Here is a 12,458-nt window from a genome sequence, read left to right on the forward strand (position 1 = left end):
TATATATATATATATATATATATATATATAATTTTAATCTGAACAAGTGATTATCCTTAATTTTAACTTAAAATTTAAATTTATTTATTATCCATTTTTATTTTTTATTTCTTCTCAAAAATCAAATAAAATGATTGAAAAAAGTAAAAATATAAAATAAAAGAGAAATAGAATGAAAAACATAATTGTATACATTGAAATAATAGCAAAAGGAATTTAACAAATTCTCTTGTTATTTATTTATATGTGTTGAAAAGACAAAAAAAAAAATGTTAGTTCACACTAAAATATATTAATAGTAATTCTAATTAAATTTTACATTCTTTAAAAATAATAATAATTATTTTTTAAAACTGTATTACAAAGACATTTAGTTACTTCTATTTTTAAACATGCACTTCCATCTAAAATCATGTTTAAAAAACCCTAAGAAAATGAACGCAATGTAAATGTAGATTATGTACTCAAATTTCATGTAATTTCAATTTCACCAACACAATCTCTAGTACACTCCAAATTGTGTGTGTGGAATTTCTATAGGAGTTTTCTTCACGTTCACTAGCTTTCATTGTATATTTATGTACTTACAAAGCATTTCTATATTTGACTTTTAAGGTGGAATGGAAAGATTCAATATACTTTTCTCAAAATAATATTAAAAAATTTATATCTATTAAAAATATTATTAAATTATTATTATTATTATTATATACATATAACTATACAAAAATTTTATAAGTTGGTAGTATGAAATTAAGTTAAATTTAAAATTTTATTTTTTAAATAAAATATTTCTAAAATATTAAAAATTGTAAATTAAACTTAACCCAATTTTATAAAACCAATTTTTAAGATGTAGTTTCGTATTTGTAAATGATCTTACAAAAGTCTAATATTGATAACGTGATAAACTATTAAAACATCACTAAATTATCTCACAGTCTTATTAAGAAATACAAGCATTAATTTTAACTCAATTTCATAAATTTAATTTATAAAATAACATTTAAACTTATTTATGTATTATAATTTAATCAAGTTGGATTTCTACGATAAACAATACTACATGTAGACTATTCTTTACTGATGGAAGAGAGGTAGAAATGAATGTTGACTAAAGGCACTTGAAATTAGATGCATGAATTTAATTATTATTTTTTTTTTGGTAAAAATGCTTATGCATTTTCTTCATTCATCAATTAATTAGGGTAAAGTTTTTTTTTTTATTGTGCTGGGTAGTGTGGCCATCAACTTTATGTTTAAAAAAATGTTGGTGATCAAATTTCTTATTATTATTATCTTTAGAGGGATTTATTTTTCTTGTTAATGATGTATTGCTCTTTTTTGGGGATTCTTTGTGGATGCTTGGACCCACAACACCAGAAAAGCCATCTATGAAACATGACATCAATGATTCTCTTGGCCCAAACACTTCTAAACTTTGAATATCATAATCATATGTTAAGGAAATACTTGTCGTAACAACAATAGTTAATTTATAGCCACATTTCTTCCATCTTTTTTTAATTTTCTCCATGCAAAAGAATATTAGTTATTCATCTTATTTCGTATATTAAAAGAAAGAACCAAAAACTAAAGCCTCAACTTTTGTTGTATCATTACTAATTGTTTTTTATTCTTGATCATAAAAAAGTGTGGAAAGAAAAAGAAAGGAGAATTTTTATATACACGCTAGGACACACCCACTAGCCGCAAAAGCAGGAAATCTTCACATGTCAAAGGTTTTGGTTCTTTTTTAAGAGATCATTGCACCTTAATTATGCTAAAATATTAAAATCAATGGTTTTATTAAGAAAATTAAAACTAATGAGGGAGTTTTTGAAGAAATTCTTGATGTAAGGAACTTCCCATTTCTAACGTTTTTAATTTATTGTTCATTCAATATAATTTGCTTACCCTAGTTGACCTTTTATTCATGACTATTGTATAATTTAATTTTGAAATAAAAAAAAATCCCTAACTATAAAAATTTATTAAATTAATAGTTCACCTTAACTTTGAAAAATGGATAAAATTCATTCTCCTAAGCGTATACGTAAAAAAGTTTTTAGTTCAATTTTCTTTTATCTTTTACTATTTATAAAAACCACATCATATCTTATCTTTAATATCCCTTTCGTAGTTCCTAAGATTTATACTCTTTTATTTAACTACAAAAGATTAAATTATTTTTAAAGTTTCACCTAAAATACACAATTTGAAAGACCTTTCAAGTAATTAGCAAGATTTGTGATATGTTTGTTTTAATGTTTGAGTCAATTAAATAGTTCTTGAATGTTGAATCAACTAATTTAATTTATTCTAAGTTTCTTTAATGTCAAAATATCCAAATTTGCGTTGCATTCAAAACATCATTGATGTTTTTTCATTAAATGATATTATTCAACCAAATTTAAGTTTTAAAAAAATTAAGTTCAACTAAACTTAACTTTTTCAACTGAAATTCAAATGCTTATTAAAAAAGTTTCTCAATTATTTTTTCGTATTCCAAGTCCACGGAACAAAACACTACAAAAATCAAGAATATATAGTGTAAAACTAGATTTTATGAAATAAATTCATTATGCATAGAAATAAATATACTGTTTCCTAATAGTGTTACATTCTTACAAGAAATAGTCTTCAACTATAATCATAATTATAAACAATTATATTTGCTGTACAAACATAAGGTTTTATGAGAAAAAAAAAATATGTATTTCTTAATCACTATTTATTCACGTTCTCAGTCAATCTTCATGCGGCATGTATTAAATATTATTAATTATTTTATTTCATTTAAAAAATAATATGTATTACATAGAAATTGGATGATCTAGTGTGAAGCTCAAGCTAGTAGGATTTTATTTTATTTTTCTTTCTTTCTCTTTTTTTCGTTTTTTTTTTTTGTGATTTCTTTCTTTAATTCTTTAGAGTCCTTTCTCTACATTTTGTTCTTTAACTTCTTTCTCCATTTTTCAAACCATTTTTCAACTTTTCTACATACACATCATACTACCTAGAAGTTAATTAAATGTAGAACATTTCGATCTAATCAAAAATCAATTTGTAACAAATTCATGTTTGGTTTACAATCTTCCTACTTAATTCTTTAACTTATTATTTTGAAGTTTCACACATTATTAATTAAAAAATGTTACACTCATAACTATTTCATTGTTTAGTTCGTGTTTTAGTTGTTTCATTGATGTTTCATCAGGTTCATAGAAATTTTGATATATTTCCAACTTCGTTTTTCTATTTTTTGGAACACAAGCATTGTCATGTAAAGGGATATTTTGAATTTGGTTTTGAATTAGGAAGTGTTACTAATGGTGAAATTGTTAATATTATGATCGATTTGAAATATTTGAATTGAAATGAGTTTTAATTGGGTTGTTAACTTTGAACTTGATACTAAATTTTTAATAGTCAATTTAAATTGTACTAGCTATAATAAATAAATCGTATATCTAAGTAGTAGAAAAATGTATTAGAAATTGTTTCAACTACGATATTTGAATTGCATCATCAAAGCAATGTCATAAAGTCAAAATCCATGGTAGAAATAAGAGTAATGAATTCTTTTCCATGGTATCACTCTTCTTTTATATATATATATATATATATATATATATATATATATATATATATATATATATATATATATATATATATATATAAAAGAAAAAATTGTTAAAATTTAATTATTAAAAGATATTTTTCATTTTTTTTAAAATTGTTAGCAGAGAAATCAAATTGACAACATTTCTTTCTCTTTCCTTCCATCGAATCACAAGTCCACGACTCATAATCTATTAATAAGAATTATTTATATTTTTATAATAATTATTTATTATTTTTAATTATGTAAATTAACATTTTAATTTTTAAGATTTAAATTATTTTTTAAAATATTTAAATTATTTGAATGTTTAATTGATTATTTTATTGAATAATATCAGCTAATACTTTGATTTTTATTTAATATCTTTTAATACTTCATAATTATGGTTAATGCACAGTGGAAAAGGTAAATAGTTGATGGACCAATTAATTCACTCTAATTATACTGCTGCAATAAATATGTCAAACAAATTAAAAGAATAAATATATTTAAATAAATCAACCTCATTTAACTAATCAACTAATCAAATAATCAAATAGTAACAAGTGAGTTGGACTAAAAAATTATGACTCATTAAAAATAAACTAAATCAAATAAACTCATTTTGAACTTAATCCATCATAAACTAATTTATATCAATTGAGTTAACTCACTCAACTACTTAATAAATTTGGTAATTATTGAGATGCATATATGTTCATTATTTAACTTTAACAAACTACAAGTACCTTTTTTCTATACAAGGTGAAATGCATATTTTGTTTGATATTACATTGGTGCAAATTTTACTTTTTAATTCGCCTTATATGTTTTAGTTGTCCAGGAATTGAAACATATAATAACGTGGTAACATTTTTGTAATTTCAAACAACTTTTATATCTCGATTCAAAGAAAATCCGACGCAAAAAAGGGTAATAGATTTCGATTCACCAAAAACCTGTACCAAAAAAGGGTTAAAACACAAATTAATATTACTTGTTATGTTTATTAGTCTGAAAAGAATGGTCAAAACACATAGAAATGAAGTACAAATTTTGTGTTTATAAATTATTCTAGTAATAAGAGTACATAGTATCTAAAGAGTACATCTTCACCAAGGTTTCATTAATTATATTCATATCAAACTAGGCAAATCTGTTGTCTCCTAATGGTCTCTTTGTCAGTCCCACCAATTAAAATTTTAAAATTTGTCAAATCTATTAATGAACTTAGGTTTAGTCTATATATTAATTATTACTATGTAAACATATCTTATCCCATGCATTGCACATTGTTATTGAGTCTTCATTCAGTGTACTATAAACTGCATTCCACTTGCACATTCCCATGATTATAAGCTTTTAGAGCTTCTTGTTGTAGCAACTCATGCCACTGTGCTACAAAGGAGAGTGAACAAAAGGGTTATAGGCTTTGTTGCATCAATTTTTTCTTCAATTATATCTTCTTAAAGTCAACATATATAGAAGATGTGTTGTTTGATCTCTTATTCATGTGAATTGAAAAAGAAAAAAAAATAGTAGAATCTATTTTATTAGTTTTATAATTTAGGAATTAGTTTTAAACTTGGTTGTGTATCTGCTAAAAACTAAAGTGCATGAATCCAACGGTGGATGAAAAGTTATATTGGATATAATTTGAAAATTAATTTTAATTAATAAATGTAGGCAACTATCACAATCTTTTATTAAAAAAATTTAGAATATGTGATTAAGATTAGATATTTATGATAAAAACTTGTTTATATATTTAAATTAAATTCATTTACAAATTGTGAATCTAATATATATTTACACAAACATTTAGCCGAACAATTATTTTATCGTGAGACTGTGTCAATAAATAGAATAACATTGTAAAATAAGTATAATATAGAATATTGATAAATAACTTTAAAAAGTGTTAATTATGGTACATATTTTAAATTTTATAAAAAAGGAAGTTTGAATGTCGCAATGAATGTGAATTTTTGAGACAAAACCATTTATAATTTCATATTTATTTTTTTTATCGGATAAAAGTGTTCATAACTTATATTAAAACTAAAATCATTTTAAATAATTTCAAATTTCAAATTAAAAACGTAAATTCAAAAGTTTAAAGGTCAAATAATTATTACTAAGTGATTTTATGTTTTATACCAGCATATTTATTGGTGAAATTGAAATTGTTTCTAAAAGTATATAAATGTTTATTTTTTTCTCTGTATCTGAAAAGATAAAAATAAGGCAAAAACAAAAGTAGCATCTAGTTAGCCAAAGGGTATAGCAGGATAAGGCAGGAACCTAGCTAAGGGTTGCAGGGAATCTCAACTGACACACGTGCATTGTAAACTGTAAACATATATATAAAATCTTTATCATATCATGCTAACTTTGTTTACTTATAACTTAGTTTATTAAAGTTTTATTTCAATTTCACAATGAAACACGAAATAGAGAAAAAAAGAAGAAGTTAGAAAATGAAAATTTTAAATTAAAGAGAGTAAAAAGAATAAAAAATAAAATAAAATAAAATATTTATTATTGATAAAAATATGTATTTAATATTTGTATATATTTTGACCAAATCAAATAACTTGTGTAATTCACTTTTGCTATCTTTCAAAGGAGAATATTCATTTACAGTCTTAAGATCTTTCAAAGATAAATAAGTTGATAATATGATTAACATAGATGCTATTTTTAAATATATAATTTTATTAAATGAAATCACTCAACAGTAGGACACGAAAAGAAGAGCAGTATTAAAAACTTTTGAAAGGAATGTGAATGATTCTTTGGCAAATTGATATCTTATTTATAATATGATAATTAGTTTTTTTTAATTAGAAAAGAGTTTATTGAATTAATAATTTTAAGAAAAAAAAAGTGATAATTAAGTAAAAGAATATTGAAAATAGGGCGAAGATGGTTGAAAAGAAAAGCATGTGAAGAGTGATGTGAAGGGAGTGCAGCTTTTGTCGGGTGAACCACTTGCATGTGGGGGCTTCTTTTGCTTCTCCAATCAGACCACCCATTTCACTGCTTTTCGTGCTTCCTTTGTTACCTTGCATTGCATGCTCTCGGTCAATGGTTAAAAATTCACCCAAAATTCATAATAATTCTAAAATTAAGTGCGGTTTCACGTTAAATTGATATAAAATTAATTAAAATTGATTTTTTAGCGTAAAATTAATATGTTTGAATTTCAAAATCAATTAAAAAAATAAAAAAGTTCACATTAAATAAAAAATAACTAATTACTATTTTTCGTCAGAGAATTGAACGTTTTCATGCAAAACCAAACACATTCTAAATTACTTTTTAAATTACAGATTTTGTCAACGTTCTGGACTCATCATATTTTAAATTAAAAACAGATATCAAAATCAAACTTATTCTATTTAAATATGATATTATGTATTTAACTCAACGAGACACATGTCAATCTCTTTGCTAATGATAATTCATTGTAAAATCTTACCAACCACACTCAAAAGAGTAGACTTGTAGTAATATTGTAAGTTACCATCAAATTTTATCAACTTATTCCAAATTTTATAAAATACGAGGAGAAAATGGGTCTCTTAAAAGTTTTATGAAGAGAATTTAATCTTAATGCAATCCAACTATAATCATACCAGCAATAAAAACTAATTGAAACATTTTAAATATATAAAACTCAACAATTTTAATATATGATATTTTAATTAATCATGGTTTATTTTTATTAGAAGGACCACATGGAATTAACGAATTTATTTATTTTTACTTTAATCGCTATTACTTTAGTTTGTGTATTTCACAAAGTTAATATTTATTGTTATATAATAAAAATTTATAGGATATTTTTTAATGTATAAAAATAAAATATCTTTTAATGTATAGACTATATTTTGGATTTATAATAAAAAAATTGAAGTTGTAACTAAAGAATATTAAATTTTTTTAACAACTTTCATGAAAATTATTACAATTTAATTTAGAGATAGAAATGAAAAAGATAGATCGAAAGGCCCGGATAAATAATTAAGTATATCAAATATATAAATAAAAATAATAATTTAAAATAACTATAAAATTTAAAAGTTTGTTGCAAATATATATATATATATATATATATATATATATATATATATATATATATATATATATATATATATATATATATATATAAGGATGTTGATAAAGTGGCACCAAACTATTCGTACAAATTTGATTGGCTCTTGAAATTTAAACTAAATCCATTGGAGGATAATGTTTTTTTTCTCCTTGATCATTCGTCATATGAGATTTGATTTGTCAAATTTGAATTTGGATTTCTTTTCGGCAGTAATAGTTCTCTCATACAAATCACTCAAATAATTAAAGCAATTTACTTTTATTTCTTAAATAATTTTCTTACAAAAAATGAATGTTTTTATTGATAGGTTTTTCTAGACTGGTTTTATAATTTGGTGGTGTTTTAACTTTATGTTTGTTAAGATAATATTGTTAGAGTTAATTATTGTATTTTATGTATTGTTTGGTTTAGAGTTTGAATTTCTTCTACAATTTTGTTTGTAAAAGGTATTTCAGAGAGTTGAAGGAATATTTAAACGAACTTTAGGCTTGACGGGTCTATCGATATATTGCCTACTTTAGAATTTAAAACTCCTCACGATTTTATTTTTGAAAGACATATCAAAGGATTGAAGAAAAAATATATTTAAACTGATATTGATCTAGACTCTTAAAGAATGTATGATTATTGATTGGATGTACCAAAAGAGCTAGAGTTTGGGCGGATGAGTAAATTCTCGATAGCAAAAATGTTTTATGAAAAATTTAGAGATATTGAGGTGTTTGGGTTATTGGGCGAGCCTTTCCCAATGTTTGTAATTCTTAGGCAAGCCCTATTCTTGCATAGCGAAATTGTTTTTATAAAATCTCTTAATGGTCTTTCGTTAAGTGAGATGAATTTTTGTTAGGTGAGTCAAAATTCATTTGTTTTGCTCAAACCTTTGACTGAGCGAGTAGATTTTTGACTGAGAGAATTTGAACTTGTGTTTAATTCACTAAGTGAGTTAAATTCTGGTTGAGCGAGAAAAAGTTTTATGAACTTCAAAAATTTAAGTTTGAAGCGTTTCTAAATGTTAAAATGACTCTATATATCATTGTTTTGATATATTTGAATAAAATATTACAATTGAATGTTTTATAAATAAATGAAAAACAAATGATGATTTATTAGTATTTAAATTGAAATGAAGAACACATGATTGATTATATTTGATGAGTTTGGATTAAGATAAGGTACATACGTATAACATGATGTGATGTTTAAAATTCATATGAGAAATTGATCATCTTGTTTGGGATTTAAAAAATAAATGTTTTTCAGATTTTGGGATAAAATGGTTAGGCATCTATCGCTGAGTAGAGTCAGGGTGTTAGCTATGATATATTCTTTTTATGTGGGTGTGTAACTGAGTAAAGTAAGGGCATAAGCCATAATATATTGTGAGATGTTGATTAATGTGTGAATGTAGTTATTTTTAGGGAGATTGAGTGTTGATTTTGTGCATGAAATTATCCTGACTCTACTAGTATTAGACTTACATAAAAGAAGATGTTTAGGTGGTGGGAGTCGACCAAAGCTCCTCTAATCCGGAGGGGCAGTATGAAAAAGAACTGTGTCTCACTGATCAAAATAATTTACCTTGTGATATAAGTAAAGGACTTAGGTCTTGATATATACACGTGGCTTTGTGTGAGGGAGAGTTAGTGAGACAAGTGTAGAATATTTGGGTGTGTTTAATGCATTAGTCTTCTAGAAGTAGAGTCAAATATTTATGATGTGAGTTTGGGCCAAATAAACTGTTAGTAGATTAAACCAGATGGACCAATTAGTATTTTGAGTCAGATGGATTGTTGGTAGTCTGAGCCATATGGGTTGAGCCAAATGAGTGAATTTATGTTTTCTTATTCGAGTTTTAAAGCGTTCAATGATTATTGGTTTTCCAACTACTATTGAGAAATGCAATTGGATGTTGAAAAGTGAGAAATTGAATGGATGAATATATATAGAAAGAAAAGAAAAAAATGTACTAAAAAACTTATACCAGTGAAAGAAATAGAACTTATATATAAAATTAAATTTGTTCTTAAATTAGATTACACGTACCATTACATGAGTCCTTAGTTATTTGTCTTATTAACATGACAACAACATATTGAAATTGGATTGGTAGAATTTACATATGACATCAATAATGCTTCTTTGATGAACCATATACATGATAATTACATGTGTGAAGTGGAACTCCACTCATCGGCAACTAAGATAAAATTCTAAAGGAACAAAAGTTTGAGATTTTTTTAGGATTTAGTTCTTCAGTAAAGTCTAGGCTTCCATGAATATAAGTACTAAGAATAAGTAGTTTGATACAGAAGTCAGTAAAGATTCCGGTATAATGATGATATATAATAAATATTTATTTTAATGTTGCTGAATGTATTTATAGAAGTTTGAGGTGAATCTCCCAATAAAAAGTCATAATTTAATTTAATCTAATTAACATTTAAGTTAAAGTGCCCCATTGTATTAATCAAAATTCAAATTTAACCAAATACATATAGAAATAATTCATTTAATTAGTAAATATTAAAAAAATTGTTAACTACACTAGCCGACCACACATCCAACTAATAAAAGATTTGTACGAGTTAATATATATTTTAAGGAATAATAACAATAATTGTTATTATGATATTATTTTAAGAAAATCAATTAACTAACATTCAGTGTGTTCAATTAAATATTTTTTTTTATGAAGTAAACACCACGTACTTTATATATAATAAAACTTTTAATTAGAAGTTTTATTTTATTTCATTGATGAATATTTTACGTCATTGATATAAGGCGATAGTCATTTTTCGCATAATAATATTCGACCCCGCAATTCTTCTTCATAATCATATTCCACTCGTAATTATAGATTTCACCATATCTTCTCTTACGACCAAATTCAGATTCAATTTATATGTTGCTTCCTATTTGAAGGACAAATCCTAAAATACACTCTACTTAATATATAGAGCACTCAAACCAAATGAGAAAAAAAATATATTAACAACCTTATGAAATATGGAAGATAAAGGGAAATGGGGTTAGACATAATTTATAAACAATAAAAATGTTACAAATCTCAAATCGATTAAAAATAAAATAGACAAATATTGTTTTTACAAACTAATTTTATAGAATTAAAAAAGATTTAAAATTTAATTCTTAACCAAGTTCATTCTTAAAATTTGAAGCAAGTAGAATAAATACATTCATTAACTTGAATAAAGTGAAACATTATTTTTGATGTATATATGTAAGAAGATAAAAATGAGATGGGGACATAAACCGAAAAATGGACACATGGAGTATATAAACACATAGCAATAAAAGCAAGAAGGAATTAGTAGAAGGCATGGTTGAAAAGGAAGAAAACAAGTGAACAAGACATGACACAACTAAACGCACAAACGTGTGATGATGCAACCAAAATAAGCAAAAGCTACGTCTTATGCTACCAATTTTGGCATTTTGGGGAACAATATTTTGCTTATTTCAGCAGCTTAATTAAAAGAAAAAGCTTGTCTGCCATTACCAAAATCAAGGCCAAGATATGCTAGCATCAATACGCGTGATATTGTGACAAATTACAAGACAAATACACACTAAATATATTATGGGTTGAAAATCAAGGGTTAATTAGGCATAAAAAAATGTTAGTATTAAGTGCTTCCATGAAAGCTTTGAGAATCTAGGAAACGATGGAAGCAAACAGAATGATTCCACTCTCTCTTCCAATCCCGTTGCCTTAGCCACCAGACACGCCAATGGATGCATGTCAGCTATATATGCACATGCTTGTGCCCATAGTGCCTACACATATCATTATCATATTCATAATAACAAACTTAATTAAACTATGTCGGTTGGAAGTTCCACGTCGACTAGAGATAAAATCAATTCACAATATATAAGTGGAGTGTAAACCTCACCTTACAAGTTGGTTTTATGAGGTTGAATTAAGCGTAAAGCCTATTTCTAACATGGTATCAAAGCCATGTTAGAGCCTATCACTTTACAAGTTGATTTGATAAAATTGAGTTAAACTTAAGGTTGACTTCTTAATAAGTTGGAAGTCACACATTGATGATTATATATAAGATCAGTTCACAATATATAAGTGAGTATAAATATCACATTACAAGTTATTTTGTAAGGTTAAGTTAAGTTTAATTTTCATTTCTTAACATGGTATTAGAATCATGAATTAGAGTATATCTTAACAAAATTTGTTGTTTGTTATTAGGACTATTATTCCACTTGCTATCAGACTCTTTTGAATTACTCTTTAATGTCTAGTTTCATGCTCGATATGTATATGTCTTGACGTAAGGAAGCTGTGTTAAAATCCTAACATCAACTAGAAATAAAGTTAATTTATAGTATATAAGTAGGTATAAACCTCATTTTATAAATTGTCTTTGTAAGATTGAGTTAGACTTAGAATTTAAGTTCTATACAAAAAGAATTGACTGATATTTTAGTGAAGGTTATTTTATAATTATGTTTTTTTTTATAAATTTTAAGTTGAAAACCTTTTTTAAGTAATATATTAGTTTATGTCAATCAACAATGTATAAATCCATATGAGATCACCAGTGAGTTTGGACATAAATTTTTAAGTGGGTAATTTGATTGTATAGAAAATTTAAAATGTTTACAAAATATTTTATTTAGATAAAAGAAATTTAGAAGAGAATGACATTTTATAACTTTACAAGAATAACTGAATTAGTAAAA

This window comes from Vigna unguiculata, chromosome 9 (assembly GCF_037176805.1).
Source record: "Vigna unguiculata cultivar grain cowpea cultivar isolate G323 ecotype 2 chromosome 9, ASM3717680v1, whole genome shotgun sequence".
NCBI classification, from domain to species: Eukaryota; Viridiplantae; Streptophyta; class Magnoliopsida; order Fabales; family Fabaceae; genus Vigna; species Vigna unguiculata.